Source organism: Thermobia domestica, chromosome 13, assembly GCF_964235325.1.
Source record: "Thermobia domestica chromosome 13, izTheDome1.hap1.1, whole genome shotgun sequence".
Classification (NCBI taxonomy): domain Eukaryota; kingdom Metazoa; phylum Arthropoda; class Insecta; order Zygentoma; family Lepismatidae; genus Thermobia; species Thermobia domestica.
The window spans coordinates 25,620,719-25,637,938 of NC_137466.1; the positions used below are offsets into that span (position 1 = coordinate 25,620,719).

At 35.4% G+C, this 17,220-nt stretch overlaps 1 protein-coding gene across 1 annotated transcript in view; it reads right to left on the bottom strand.

Moving 5' to 3' along the window:
• The window catches only part of LOC145668053 (uncharacterized), a 73,107-nt gene extending 64,785 nt beyond the window's left edge, over positions 1–8,322 (bottom strand). The window contains exon 1 of the mRNA XM_081735538.1: positions 7,906–8,322. The gene's annotated coding sequence lies outside the window, so the exon portion shown is untranslated. The remainder of the gene's footprint in view (positions 1–7,905) is intronic.
• Between the last annotated feature and the right edge of the window lie 8,898 nt (positions 8,323–17,220).

Genomic DNA, 17,220 nt, shown 5'->3' on the forward strand with positions numbered 1-17,220 from the left:
ATTTCCTGAAGAACAAATTTCTTGCAATTTGCAATCTGTCACATGAATCATTATTGGCGGTTCTGTTATGTTACGCTCATTTCAATTTATCATTTCCGTGTAATTATTAGCCTTGAAGTTTAATACTGGCACTTGGAAGAAACGAATTTCAGAACGTTTACAGTTTTCTGGATTGGAGGATTTTATCGGCAGCAAGGATTGGTGTAGCTAATCTGTCGTCACCAATCATGGCAATGGGAATATTTTCAGAATTCGCACAGGATGTATTTCTGAAAATTATTTTAATGCCATTAGCATATTAAACGCCTTCCCATCTTCACCCAAGCTGGATGAATTTTTTTATCTAAAATAAATATAAACATTTTTTGAATGTTAACAATTACTACTTGAAAGACGGATACAGTATAAAATGATATTTTTGTTAATTAGTGTGTGATTGGGATTATGGCAAAATCTAAGTATAGAGGACTGAAACACTTATTAATCATTATGTGTTACCCTTCGTTTTTACAATTGTCGGTGTATATAGTAGCACAATTATGTTTAATTTTTACTGTTTGCTGTTTTAAAGTTTATAAAACTAAATATATCTATTATTGTAGCTTATGCATTAAGAAAAAATATAATATTTTTTATTGACACAAGTCTTGTACGGTTCTCGCCAATATCGCGAAAGTCTTTTGGTCAAGAAAAAATGTTTAGCTCCCTATTTGACAAGAGGTTTCAGTTTGATGTTGAACCACACTGATGCATATACTTTTACCATAAACTTTGCAAGAGTTTTGAGCTCCTCTGAAGGATTTGGCGTTGATATATATAGACGCAAAAGTCTGCAAACCAGTGTTAACTAGCAAGCATGTGCAAGTTTCCCAGGTTTCTTACTTGCTAGGTTTTTATCAATCTCCTCTTATGACAGATTGACATATTTCATACAAGTACCTTTGATCATAACTGAGATCACGCACATTTAGGAATGCTGAAGAAATCTTTTCGAAGCCGCACAATGAATCTGTTTCACAATTCACCAATGATCTACCAATAGGACTAAACAAACTACCAGTAGTTACATTATCTATTTCTTTTAGTAAATGACGAAGTGGTAGTTCTATAAAATGAAATAAAACATATACACCACTGCAAGGGCCTCCCTAAATGGTTTTAGAGCACTCTAATTAACCATCCTTTTGACCCAACTTTAGTATTACTGCTATCGCAGCCGATAGCTACCATATCTGATAGGTTCACATTACTTTCTTGTAATTCGTGGAAGATGGAACTAGCAATATTCTTTGCTGATGCTGATTCGGTCAAAGAGGCATGGTTGAAAAATTTCTTACCCGGTTCTTCAAGGGCACAATAATATTCTTTCATATTCATATCCTTATGACTTCCGGAGCCTGACATCACGAGGATCTTTGTCCACATCAAAGTAAATGGTACGAGGTTTCACTTTAGTAACAATCACTTTAATTCTTACACTTTTACGATTTTTCGCAATCTCTCTTTGTATTTTACTTCTGTCAATTATGTTTTACGGCTGCTCGTGACTCACGATATTATAATCTTCCAAAACTGTAGTAGCAATTGCTGCAAGTTTTCTTCCACTCACGCCGATTTTCTGCTTCACTTTTGCTACTGTTGAAGGAATTTTCTCACTTGCGTGCATCCAATCTGTAATTGCTTTCTTGTCTTCTTCAAAGGATACTTCCGACTAAAATCAGGATCTAGTCCTCCAGTTTCAGCGTGGTCTTTATTTCCTTCCTTTCTTGTTTCCAAAGATGACGAGGAGTCTGAAGATTCAATAATGTAACTAGCACTGGATTGGTTGAAAGCTTCACCGCAAGATCGCTTTTTCGGCTTTCGTCTCATTTCTTTAATTTCTACCAAGTGACATCAATACCACCATTTTTCTACTTGTCTTTTGGTTTGATAAAAATACTCTTTCTAATTTATGAAACTAAGTGTCCTGTCACAAGGACACACCGTGAAATCTAAACACTTGCAAGTTGCTATATCAAACAGTTTATTGCCCTGTTCCTTCAATTCTTGTAATTTATTTGTTCTTTCATGTTCCCTCTTTCTGGCAATTTTAAAAATATTTTTTCGGTTTAATGTGGTAACTGTTGATCATTATTGATATACGGCAGAGCCAGGCTCGTATTTAAGTAAATGCTACTCTGTGCTCGAGCACATGGCGGCAGAATTTAGTGGGCGGCAAAATTTTGGATTTTGTTTGGGAAGATTCAAAATAAAGTAATATTTAAAACTAGCAACCCTCAGAGTCCCGTGTAAGCCCCAAAAAATATGTTAATAATTCGCTATAATTACAGTAGTTACTAATTAGCTAGCTTCCCTGATAATTTTCAGTCTTCTCCCACTCCAACCCAAGGGATGAGGATGAACTTGAGCATCATGAAAACCAGTGGCGGCTGGTACTATATGTTGCATGGTTGTGCAACTGGATATTTTTTAAATACTAAAATTATTTTTAAGTATTAAAGTAGTGTATCAGTAAAAAATAAACCTCTGCTCTTGAGCGCAAAACAGTATTGATGCATTTCTGAAAAAAGTCAATCAAAAAAAAAACGGAAAGAAAGAGAGAGATTTACATTTCCGGTGGCAGCGAACGTTGCCACTGGAAGCAGTAACATTGAGCATATGGCAGCGAGCTCCTATCTCTTAACATGGGGAAGTGGATTTATTCTTGCATCGCTCCTATCTTCCCGTATTGGACTCAGGCGGTTGCCTTTCGTCCGCAACTGGTCAGCTTCTGTAATAGTTACGAATTCCTCCGCTTAGCAGCGCTAGCAGGGTGAGCGAGATACAGACGCTTGGAAGAAAGAAGTTATTCACAAAACATAAACTCGCAAAGAACAAATATAAGTCTGGTGGTAGCAGGGACGGATCCAGGCTGAAAGTTTGGGGGCGGTCGTTCGAAGTCAATAGATTTTATTTAACATTTATAATACAAAGGTGAAAATTCTTGGGATAAGATTTATTTTTTTAAAAATCCTATTCTGGGGGGATCGATCGAGTCTCGAAGAAGAAAATGTCTTACTACTGGTCTAATTCCTAGCTATGTGTCTTTCGTGCACATGATTCTGTGTTCGATTTCCGGCGGAGAGCATAAATTAATATCAAATAATTCACTTCCAATACTCATCTGTCTTCTTTAGCCTAATTTGCTGGAATGTTAAACTACTTTATTTTATTTTATTTTTTTTCATTTTTGAAGGAAAACATCTTAGATTTCATGCTTCTTTACAGAGAAAATACGTGGTTTCTGAAAATGGACTTTTTGTACCGTATATTTATACAAAGAAATGCTAACAAAATGCATACTGTCGGAGGAGAGAGGTGTTTCTGGACCCTAAAGAAAATAAAGCGGAAAATATTTGTGGTAGCGATGCTTTCTATTCAGAGAAACTTGGCGAGCAGCATTTCAGATTTCAATAAAGTAATAGAAAAATTTGAAGCCCAAAAGATGGAAGAAAGATCTTCCATTCTAAAATAATGCATAGTTTATATAATTAAATAATTTTGTTTAACTGTGTGCATGCAATTTTCTTGCTTTTCTTCTTCTTTTCGGATTAACGCCATCATTTATGGCTTACAGCACATAGCCTACTATATATTCGATTTATCTCGTGTTCAATAACATGAGTGTAGAGGTTTTGTATATAAATAGTATATAAAAGTCCATCTTTGGATGGGAATGAAATGCGTTTGATGATGATACATTGATAGTGGTTGTTTGAAAAAAAGGAAATAGCTTATATATTAAATCAATATTAGAGAAATAATTTAATCAATAACATACAAATAGAGTTTAAAATACTTTCCTCTTCATATTTCCTGAATATTTTTTGGATAAGACTCAAGAATGCTGGGGGGGGGGGGACACTTGCGCGTACCTACATACCTTTGATATTGCAACATTGCAACTGGTGCTTGTACAGACTACGAGCCGCTACTGATGAAAACTGATACTGTTAAACTCAGCAATCGCGAAAACTGAATTCAAAACTAATATCTGTCGTTGTGGATTACTTTTAAAATCTCGCCACCCCCTCCCTGGGGAGTGGAGTAAGAATTGGATTATAACCTTGACGTTGAGTTGGATTAAAGCTGTCACTATTCATCTTGGCGACCACAAAAACTATGAATTCAACACTAATACTTGTCGTTTTCGATTATTTTAAAAGTGTCATCATGTTATTTCTATGGGGACTTTGAATCGCCATACCTCAGCTCAGGTGTGACCTAGGGACCTGGAACAGGTCATATTACATGTTTCTATCTATTATGGTCCATCTATCTAATATCACATCATAATAAACATTTAGAGAATTAGGTCATTTAAAAGTACGTTGTAAATTTTATAACTTGTAATACTTAAACTGCTTCCCAACAAGATCTGTTATGTTTGCGAAATCACGCTTGTTTCCTTATTTGTGGAAGAAAAAAATCTGACTTAGCTGTCCGTGTGTCCGAACGTCTGTACGGTAAATACGTTATTTCTCTCTGATCTGTATTGACAGAACTCTCTACAGCTCGAAGCTATACAACTAAAATTAAATATCTATTAGATATTTGGCTCAGCTCCCACTTGAAATGAAGTTACTGAATAACCTTCACTTCCCTCCAGAAATTATACTATTATTTTTCTTCCAAATAAAATAAATTTGAAATTACAAAAAAAAAAAAAAATCTCATTTACCACAATCTGCTCTATCTCTAGGAAGAATTTACGCTAACTTCTAATTTTTCTAATTCGTTAATTATTCAAAATCTCTCTAAGAAGGGACCTGTAGAAATACGGGTGACAGTAATCACTTAACTCTGGCCCGCACCCCTTACAATTCAAAGACCGGACATTGACTCACAGGACACAGTCTAGCCTATTCCTGATTCTGAGACTCTAAATTAAAGTCTACAATAAGGAATCTATCCAAATTATACATATAGGATAGGTTGGTCTTGGATAGGTTGTCAGCTTTCACTCCACGGTTCTGACTGAACTTCCTTGCACTCAAGGAATGAGGAATTAGGTCAACATTCACTCTTGCACATTCCTGCATGAAAGTTGCAGAGAGAAAATTTCTAATCATTCACAACACCTAATTCTGCTAATAAATACATACACAGGGGATCGAACCCAAACGCATTTGGATTCAAATAGTCCTCCACCACTAGGACGGAACCAATACCTAAGTCTTTTAGACGTCTCCCACCTTCGACAAAGACCCCATAGAAAGCTTAAATACTTCCATTCTAATCAACCAATAAATGACCCAAGTAACCTCTGTTATACGTGTAGAATCAAACTTCTACAAAATAAACTTAAATCCTAATTCCCTATGATGATAAACTGACTTACGGCCAAAGCCCAATTTTTTTAGCGGACATTTGTATTGTAACAAAATCTCTAATCTGACTACATACAGTAACTAACTAGAGAGGATTCTCTCTAAACTGCACATTCACTAATAGTCCAGCGGACTGGCTGGCCGAGATCCTATACTCAAGGATTCCTACAACGTACAGCAACGAAGGATAATGGAGGCTGCCTTTTTGTGTGTTTTGGCCTGCTAAAAGAAAATTTCCTTTGAAAATTTTTAGCCCCAACAACTCGAATGGAAAATTCCAAGCAAAGGAAACAGAATACAATGGGATTCTCTGCTAGCCTTCTACGACAGGCTTCTAAAAGGCAAAAAACAAGCATGTAATAAAAAATCAACGATAGAAGCTAGCTAACTGTAAAAAAGAATGGGGAATAATTCTCTAATGTGTATATATATATATATATATATATATATATATATATATATATATAACAAACTTAGAACTATTACTATACACCATTAATAATAAATAAATATGAATAAATACTGTATATACCAGTGAATTAATGTACTCCAGGCCTGGATATCTACCTTATAAAAATTATTAAACTGAGTAATATTTAATTTTTCCTTTAATATTTATAACTTATACCAGCAAGGTCGCAAGACGCATCTTGCATTTGACACATGTTTGTGAGTCGGGGGGGGGGGGGGATTATCTAGAGCACAGAGGCGCATTATACATAAATGCGGGCCTGGGCGGAGCGAAACAACAGAAATTCAAGCACGTTTCCAAAAGTATTGCACCTTTTCTGGTACCTTTCTAGAAATCATATTCTCTGCTGGTTCTTTGCTTTTGCCTAGCTTCAGCTGCTGACGCATAAACAAATAATATGCTATAACGTTATTCTTAAATTGGAAGCGTTCTCCATTCCGAGATCTTTGGCACTACAAGACATCTCTGATTTTGCCATCTTTATTCTTCTTTATAGCACGAAACAAAAACACCAGATGTCAGGCACTAACACAGTAGTAGATAATGAACCCACCAGTAACAATTAAAGTACAAAACTGATCAGATCATTATCGAAACAACACGGCCACTAAGCAGACGTGTGTCCCATGCACTCCTATAACACGCTGATAACAACCGTCAGGCTGCCATACAGTTGCACGAGCGCGCGCCCTGATTTCGTTCTGTACCCTCTTATCTCCACCCACCAAACAAACTATTATACTAGCAACAAGTTCATTATAGGATATCAGAAAAAGACAGATACTAAATAGCAGAAAGCTCCTTTATGTCAAACTAGCAAAACGCATATTTTTGACCACTTTTCGTCTTATTATTCCCAAATTTCAGGGCCATTACGCCCCGGCTAAAACTAATTTTAGAGAATTAAAAATTCTTATTGTTATGTACTAATACGGGGTGCATCTTTTGGCCTCCAGCTACAATACCACTAGCAGTATTACTTCCAGCGAATATTTGACAAGGAAATTGATTTACAAAATCGCAAATTTAAGGCCCCTTGCGCCCCAGCTAAAAATAATTTTGGAGAACTGAAATTTTCTATGGTAAAGTACTATGCAACTTTTGCCCCCTATCCAAATTCACATTTCGATTAAAATTTTTTTTCACTCCATCCTAAAAGATACCTACTTGGCGTAGATCAGACTCAAGGGTGCCACCAAAAATAAATATTGAAAAATTACAATTCGTTTACTATTTGTAAATAAGGCATCCGGGTGTGTAATAAAAAAAAAGACAATGCAAAAAACACAAACCAACCTGTGCTAGGTAGGCAATGAACAGCAGGAATTTCTAACATTTAGGGAAGGTCGAAGCTTGTGGCATTATGCGAGGTATGAAGGCGCGTCAGCGACGGTGAGTACATGCGTGAGCAAGGGTAGTAAAAAGAAGAAGATTTTGGTCTGGTAGACAACAGTCATGGTTTCATAATAGTAATGCTTGACTTGTAAACATAAAATACAGCTTCCGTACACTGTACAGAAATACAACGCCGATGGAAAATAGCATCTAAAACAGTTATCTTTAACGTACACTCACTTAATTTATCCCTCGTAAAGCATTTGTAATAATTTTACTAGTCACTCAACAGCTATATTACTATTTCTGTCGCCTGCAGAAATTTGTTCCTTATATCTTTTCATGCAACGTATTTAATTTTACCTGTAAAGTAATTTTACCCGTAATTTTATCATCACGAAATTTTCCATATTTACAGGAACCCAAGTCGTTTCGTTTTTTTCACACGCCCAAGCGCTAATTTGTAGCCTTAAGGGGAAGTTTTCGTAAAGTGAATCTGCACCCGTGAATAAAATTCGTACCTTAAGAAGCGATATCTAAGGTACTACGAATGAATTTCGTGATGAAATAATTGGATGTGATAGAAGAACAGGTATTAGAATAGTACGTAATCGTTTCGAACTTTAATCAATTTGCAGACACATCAATCTGTACACAATTATTTGAGCATGCACCAGAGTAATAATCCTGGACGTCTTAGGAAAATCGTATTTTTATGAAGCTTATTACCTATAATTCTAACTCATATGTTACAACGCAGTACTAGCAAAATAATCGATTATATATATTCCGTATCTGAATCCAAGATGTGGTTTTCTTTTGCCATTTCTTCCCCCAAAACATAGGGCTTATCGTTCTTTCATGACATAGAATCACGAACTTCCATTATGGATCAGTGATGCCAGTCTTTTAACAGCAAAATTCCCGTCCAAAGCCACAAAATTTCCCGATGTGATGCAAAATTTCCCGCTAACCTAAATAGATATAGTTTTCATCTAGTAGTAAACAATTTTAAAAAATACCGCTTTAGACTGACTATGATGTACAATGGAATTTATTCTCGTAGTATAAAAAGGTATTATTTATAGTTATGCATGATAAGGTAAAAAACATTTTTTTAAAAATACTGTGTACACTTTTTTGTAACGAACACTATGTCGTTCTTTATGGTTTGGAAGAGAATGCTTTCTTTCTTTCTTTCTTCATCACTATTAACGGGGTTTTTTTTCTCGCCTCCGACTTGAATGTAGTCTCAGTAGGCTCCAAATGCTAAATTCGTTAGGTGATCTCTATTGAATATTTCGACTTAAGTTTTTATCTTCTTCAATGGAAGGAATATATCAAGCAATTTTTTTTCTTTCTTCAAACTTGTTCTATACCTTTTTTTGTGTTTATATTTATATATATGTATATATTTATTTTGATTTTTTTCAAGATTTTTTTAAATATTCCTTCTTATATTTAACTAATTTATTGTTTTCCAATTTTTTTTAAATATTTATACCATTAAGGAGAATAAATTGTATCATGCTTCGAATTGCTTTCCAATTATATGTTGCTATAATATATTTGTAATTATATGGTCCCATTCCGATATGATAATTTAATTTTTGAAAAAATGTAGATCTTTGCTTTTGTAAGTAAGTACATTCAAATAATAAATGATCTAGGGTACCTATACCCTTATCACACCAACAGTGATAAGTCTCCTTTTTTCTAATTTGGAATAATTTAATTGGAGTAAGTGCTGTACCTAATAGTATTCTATAATATGCAATGATTTCCTTTCTTGCCCAATGTTTTATGAATTCCCTGGGTTTATGGGAATGATGTTCGATGGTTTCCCAATAAGTATTTCCAGGTAATAATTTATTATTTTGTTGCCATTGTTTTACTAATGTTGAAAAATGTGTATCTATAATATAAAGGTAACTTCTATAAGGAATTTTTATATAATATGGTTTTCCAATTCTAGTTGCAGACTTAGCTGCATTGTCAATAAGATCGCCATATTTTAGACCAATGTGGGAAGGCATAAAGTAAAACTGTACAGTGTAATTCTTGTTTTGAAGTGTTTTGTAAAGATGTTTTATATTTAAAATTGTCCAAGTAACTTTTGCATTCCAGTATGTATTTTGCAGTGTTTGAAGGACACTAAGTGAATCAGTACATATACATGATACATATATTTTATGTTTTAAAATATATAATAATGCCTGACGAATAGCAAAAGCTTCTGCTTCAAAAATTGATAAAGATGATGGTAATTTATATTTAAGAGTAAGATTATTAGATGATATGAATATTGCAGCGCCCACTGAAGAATCTGGGTATTTTGATGCATCTGTATAAATTAAAACAGTGTCGGTGCGTAATTTTTGAATTTCTTCTTCCCAAATATGTTTATATACTTTATTACGTAATTCCGAATTTTCAATTTTTATAAAATTCGGAATCGTGACATTTATATTTACTAAATTGATAGTATATTGCCATGTGAAGCAAGGAAGAAGGGGTACCTTATGGATAAATGGTTGTATGTATTTAAGTCCAGTATATGCTATATAAATCCATAGTCTATTATTGATGTATGGTATCTTTTTATTCCTATTAAATAACTCTTCTATTTGTTGTAACTTATTAATTATTAATGAAGAGGATCGACCAAATCTTGTTAAAATAAACCTTTCTGCCGCTCGTTGTACTAATATTGTTAATGGAATTGTATTGGTTTCTGCTAAAAGTGCTTGTTTAGGGCAAAATCTTGGTTGTGAAAAAATGATTTTTTGTAGATCATAAAGTATACTTTCTACTCGATTATAGAATTGTTTGAGATTATTAGGATAAAATATTCCTCCATAAGTAAACTTAGCCATTACTGTATGTTTTAAAACATTTGATAAACTGAAAGGATTGATACCATATTTCTTAGCTGTTATACATTGAAATAATTTTGTAAATTTCTCTGCTTGCTGTGTACGATATCTTAGATGTTGGTTCCAATTTAATTTTTTATCTAAAAATAATCCTAAATATTTAATATAAGATTCGTTCGATAATTTGTGATTTTCAATATTAATTGTTATTGTCGATACCAATTTTCGTCTAGTAAAAATTATGAATTTGGATTTTTCCCAATTTACTTCAAAACCATTAAGCTGTGTCCAAGAAATTAATGAATTAAGAAAGTTTTCTATTCTTTCTTTACCAATTTCCAGGTTTGAAGTCGTAGTTGTGATTAGGATGTCATCCGCAAATGATACTAGTTGTATTGCTCCCTTGTTTAATTTAATTAGATCATTAATGTATATATTAAAAAGTATAGGACTTAATTTACTACCTTGTAGTAGCCCTATCGATGTAGTACGTGCCTCATTATAAGTATTACCAATTTTGATATATATTTTTCTATCAATTAAAGTATTATGTATTATCCTTATAATTTTACTCGGTATATTTAACTCATATAGCTTATTAATAAGTATATCTAAAATTACAGAATCATAAGCTTTCTGTAAATCTATGCTAACTGCTAGAAGAATAAAATGCATGATGAATATCTAGAATTACTGGGGCCAATGCATCATAGGTTGAAGTATTTTTGCGAAACCCTGTTATATTATTATGCAGAATTTGATTATATTCTAAATACCAATTCAGGCGATTAAGTATAAGCCCCTCGAAAATCTTATATGCACAAGAGAGGAGTGAAATTGGACGATAATTATCTACTTTACCAATTGGTAGTTTTGCTTTTGGAATCGGGATGATTAATACTTTTTTCCATTCTAGAGGTATGACGTTGGTGTTCCAAATATTGTCAATAATAATTTGAGACCTTTTTCTGTTAAATTTTTGAAGTGAGGGTATGTTAGACCATCTAACCCAGGTGAAGTATTTTTTGTGATATTTTTGAGTACAAGTTCTAATTCTCTTATTGTAAAGTTTTTATCTAAAACAGGATTTTTGTTACCTAGTAATTGTTTCTGTAATAAAAGCCTTGAATTGTTAACAAAAGGTGGTGATAGGTTTTGATGGAAATCATCTATCCAATTTAATTGACTTAGGTATAGAGTAGTATTCGTATTTGACATATTTTTTGTATATTTTCTCCAGAAATTCCAGATATGATGCAACGAAGACCTATCAGAAAGTTGGTTACAAAAATTTTGCCAACTTTGTCTTCTTATACTTTGTATTATTTTTTTGGATTTAGCTTTTTGTGCACAATAATGTAGAAAATTGTCTCTACTTTTATTATTAATGAAAGTATGATAAGCTTTTTGTACCATATTTATACATAGGAAGAGAATGCTATGTTCAGGAAAGCCAGAATTAATTCAGTTGTTTTGGCCTAACGATTTTTGTGTTGCAGCACATTGCCCGTTCCGTCACCAAAAAAGCAGCGAAAAGCAGGGTATTTTGGAATTGCTTTACATTAACTTGATTTTTCAAGTCTTTTTGCAGTTTTGAGGTTCATTTTTATCACAAAAGAGCTCAGTGTTAAGGGTCTTACACCTAAAGCCCATTTATACATCGTCAAACTTTTCCATCAAATATTGTATCAAACTTTTCTTTGACGATAATTTGGTCAAATAAGATGGGTAAAACTTTCGCACCCATTATAAACGATCAAATATAAAGGTGAATATCATTGCTCAGTTGTTTATATTTCTTGATTCAGTTATTAGGTCACATGAACGTATATGTAATGTACGTGAGTTTTATGGTGGCACCTGCTGGTGTAACTATAATGAATAAGGTTGTAGAAATGAATGGAATGATTATTCACAGTTACTTCTGTCTCATTTCCCTCCTTTATTGCTATTCCCAAATAAATCTTATTTTCATGGTTCCTTTCTTGTTCAGTAAATACGTATGAATCTACATTCTATTTATTAGTCCGATGCTTAAATTTCTTCTAATTCAGTTAATTTTCGAGTAACTTTTGTAAGTTTGGGGCACTGATTAAGAATAAATAGTCCGTCATAAAAATGTTTGGCTATTGTTTAGCTTTGGGGGGGCCAGGTTTTTAATTGACTTTTTTGCGATTTTCTATTAACATTCGGTTAGATTAGCTTAATAACATTTAATTCACACAGTATTGCCGAGCGAACGTTAGCGAGTAAAGGGCACGTCTCGCAGGGCACATTGTTTTCAGTCTTCGATAGTATTGGCCCCCATTACTAAACAGTTACCAAATGTTAGGTTTTACAGTTAAAATGAGAGAGTACATATTAACGAGGGTTCTGTAGGATATTAAATTCCCGAGGAATTTTTCAGTGTATGAAACTGTTAATTTATATTTAGAAATGCGAAAATATTACGCACTCTAACCTATTTTGATTTTATGCAACATCAAATGTTTTTCGCTATCCTCATTTTGGCTCTCACCTTCAGCTATTGATGCCTCTGCCTCTTGCGAACAAAACCCTGTGCTAACTTGTGGGTCCCATGCTGTGCTCCTGCTCTGAACCGGTTAAATATCATCCTCGCTTTTAATGGCCACCTATCGTAAGATGCTTTTTCTGCAGTCTCTTTTTAAATGATATTCGTTCGATGTGTAGTTACACCTTAGAGGTCTTCACTACTGCGTAATTAAACTACCGCTAATTTTAGAGTTTTTCAGTAATATCCTCAAAATAAATAAAAATACCCGAAAAGTAGAAACGTAGTAAACTAAACAATACGATTTTGTGTGTGATACCGATATCACAACTCATCTATCTGCTTTCGATTTGCAACTGTAGATAGATTTAACAGTTTTTGTGGGTTATATAAATAGCGGCATACCAAAAACAGATAGGGAATTGTAGTAAAAGTATCACATGCAAATTGTATTGTCTAGTTCACTACGTTTCTGCTTTTCGAATATTTTTATTAGTTTTGAAGATATTATAGAAAAACTAAAATTGGCGGTAGTTTCATTTCGCTGAAGTGAAGACCCTTAAAGAAAGTCCTCGTAAAGTGAAGCTGCACTCGTGAATGCAACTCCTACAATGAGAAACAATTTTTAAGGCATTACGAATTAATTTCGTGAAGAAATAACTACAAATAACAAGATAGCACATTATCGTTCCATACACATCATATACAGGCATATTGTCAATCTGTACGCAATAATCTGAGCATGCGCCAAAGTAATAACATGCCAGAACGTCTTAAGAATTCTTTTAAATCAAGTGAAAAAAAAATGTTTGCTTTTTTAAAAAAAAAAAGTCACGGAATATTCTCAATCTACGCCAATTTTGGGAAGTCGCCTGTGGTACTTAGCCCTAATATTCTTTAATTTTATAGATATACAAAACAGATTACTACTAGTATGCATCAAAATAATGTCAATTGCTTCCCGTGTCCACATACTCAATTTTAGTGTCACCGCATAGCGATTTTCGTTTGTTTTCTTTGATATAATGTTGGATAGAAATAGAACAAGTTCTAATTTAGAGCAGTTGTGTCAAATGTTGTAACCAACCCAAAAGTTGCATACAACTTGGTATCATAAATGTTCAAATTCCACTTTGATGAAATATTTGATACAATATATGATGGAATATTTCTTCGTCTATAGTGTCTTTAAAAAAGTTGAGAATGTCTCCATTTCCCGTTTCCAGCCTATTTTAAAGAAAAATTCCCGCATTCCCGCCAGTGCTCAGAATTTCGCATTTTACGGGAAATTTCCCACAATCTGGCATTACTGTTATGGATCTACCTCGGTTCGGTTCTCTTGTTCTTGTTCATGTAACCTCATATAGAGGTTATACATAGGGGGAGATGCGGCTTCGGTTCTCTCTCTCTCTCAATGTTTTGATGCTCCAGGAACTCGTCTGCTGAGCAATATAAACGGTTAGATGGGGATCTATACTTGTAGAGATGATTGGTCCAGAATCAATTTGGGGACAAAATAAGTAAGCACAATCGAAACAATCACTTCATGTGGAACACTATGACGAAGATACTATATATTACAAGCTGCAATGAATAACAAGAGCACTGCACTGTTGATCACTTTGACACCATTACAAGTCGTAGTTGTTCACTATGTAATATTGAAGCAGATGATAAAGAACAAGGTGGTTTTTGTTGGCTAGTAAGAAAGACACTGTTACGGGGCTGGTGAAATAAACAGAATGAATGACTGTGTTGAGTATCGGACGGTAACCAGGCGTTAGAGAGCACTGAAAGGTCAGGTGGTCAATAGAACCTTCATTTCTGCCACAATAACACAAACGTGAGGGGCGCTGCTGCTGTTTATATTGCTGTATGGGAGTCTGAGCAGTATTAAGACGCAGGCGAGAATATAAACAATGATGTTTTCTTGTCCAATTGTGAGGGGCCTCCCATTTTCTCGTGGTGGGAATCGGTTCTAGTTGCCAATAATAAATCCCAGGTCCTGATCGTTGTTGTTGTTGGTAGGTTCGCCATTCGGTTTGTCGTTTCTGGAGCAGCATCTCGGCGAAAGAAGATGCTGGAAACCGGAGATCAATCGGTGTGCCATATTGTGTTGCATATCTGCTCAGGATATCGCTAACTTCGTTCCCGGGGATGTCGCAGTGTGAGGGTGTATGAATTAACGTAACCACTTGATGATTGTTATGTAATATTCGAAGCTGTTGGCGAATATTGATTTGTAACCATGTATTGGCAGATGTCCATGGGGTTCTACATATTCCTTGTAACGCACTAAGGCTATCACTACAAATAGCCACGATAGGTAGTTGTCGTTGTAGGGCGACTTTCAATGCCGTGCGAATTGCCCAGCTTTCTGCTAAATAGATGGATGTATTCGGTGGAAGTCTGTGAGTCTCTGCGTAATTAAGCGCTGGTATATAAATTCCTGCTCCAACCACAGATCCTTGTTCGGTATGCTGTTTAGAAGCATCCGTGTAAATTAAAATGGTATTGGAGTGATGAGATTGAATGTGGTGTTCCCAGAGATGGCGCACTATCTGAGGCTGAGTGGAGCCAAGACGTTTGAAAGAGACCACCGGTTGCTCAAGTGTGGGAGAATGTAGAAGAGTATAATATTGTGCAGTATAACATGGTAGTTTCGGTCCTCGATGCAATTGATTGAGCCAGTTATGAATACTAACGAATGCTCGATAAATCCAAGGTAGCTGTTTATAATATGTTAGTCGGGTATGAAGGTTGCTATTGTATAGGAATTGTAATTTCGGTAATAAGAGGGATGAGGTGCAGCATATGCGTTGAAGGAGGAATTTTTTAGCCTCAAAATATGTTTTCACTGGGAAAGGAATTATTCCAGCTTCTTCTAAAAGTGCTGAGGAAGGTGCCGTCTTTGGTTGTCGGAATATAATTCGCTGTGTTGTGGCTTGAAGACGGATGTGATGTTCGCTTATCCGTTTGGGTAGTGGAGAGAGTAATATTCCGCCATATTGAAGTTTTGCATCCACACATTGGGTACTGACTTGTTGCAGGGAGGATATATCTGTTCCCCACCCCTTGTGGCTGATGCAAGACAGCAACTTAAAATAAGGTTGGTCTTTAAGTGCTATTGTTTTGAGATGATGCTTCCAATTTAGTTTAGAATCGAGATGAAAACCAAGATATTGTAAAGTAGGTGTAACTGGTAAAGGAGTGTTATTTACCGTGAGATGGATGGGAGGTTGAAAACGTTTCCGGGTGAAGAGAGTGCAAGAAGATTTCGCCCAGTTGACTGACATGCCGTTTTCAGAGGTCCAGGAGTGAAGTTCTAGGAGAGCGTCGTGCAAAATGCGTATCCCGTCCACTATGTTGGAAGTTTTGACATATAACAACATGTCATCACAGTATTGTTGAATACGAACCAGTTTTCTAAGTCGTTGATGGAGAGAGAGTGTGTATATATTAAATAAAGTGGGACAGAGACTAGAGCCTTGAGGAATACCCAATGATGTTGAACGATAAGAAGAATATCTGTTATGGTATTTGATGCAGATGCGACGTTGTACTAACCAATTATGAGTATATCGGAGAAAAGGTGTAGGAAGTTGGAGTTGTGCCATGTGAGTGATGAGGCGATCGAGAATGATGGAGTCATATGCATGTTCCAGATCCAGTTTAACAGCAATCAAATACTGTCGATGTTGGAATGTGTTCCAGATATCGAGAAGAAGAGCAGCAACCGAGTCCAAAGATGACATGCCTTTCCGGTAACCAGTTAATGTGGGTGGGAAGACTGAAAAATATTCCAAGTGCCAGTTCAATTTAGAGAGGATGATCTTCTCAAAAACTTTCACGACGCATGAAATAAGAGTAATCGGACGATAACTCTGAGCCAACCCAATAGGTTTGTGTGGTTTAAGTATAGGGACTACCGCTAAATCTTTCCATGAAGATGGAATGTGTCCTGTCCTCCATATCTGAGAGTAGATTTGAAGAAGTACGGATCGACCATAAGGAGATAGGTCGTACAAGTGTCGATATCTAATCTGATCTCTCCCAGGAGCTGTGGATCGCCGAGCAGTTAGCACCAGATTCAATTCTTGGATGGTGATATTCTTGTAGATTGGTGAATCACACTCCGGATCAAGAAGAGGTTGTATAGTTCGTCTGTCATTCAGTGGTTCTGGAGGCGTGAGAAGGCGATGAAATTCAGCAATCCAAGGCGGTAGACTGTCAGTAGGAACTGCGCGTGGAGGAGATCCTGTAATTTGGTTCCGTATAAACGTCCAGATAGAAGACGAAGTAGCCTGTGGGTGGAGCGTGGCACAAAATTGTTGCCAGTGTTGTTTGCGACATTGCTGGATGTATCGTTTATACATCGCTTGGGACTGGCGATAGAGTACATATGTTTGTTGACTCTTTTCTTTAAAAAATGCCTTTTGCTTCTGTTTACTATCATTTAGGAGTTGTTGGCAACGTCTGTTCCACCAAGGAAAATGGGAACGGGATGTTTGGGTTCGAGTCTGGCCAGGAATTTGAGAAATAGATGTAGAGGCTTCTGATGATGCTGCTTCTATAATATGTATGAGAGAAGAGGTGTTGATAGGAGTGACTTGTACTGAAAAATACCGGAAAAGTTCGTCGGTCGCATTCTGGTAC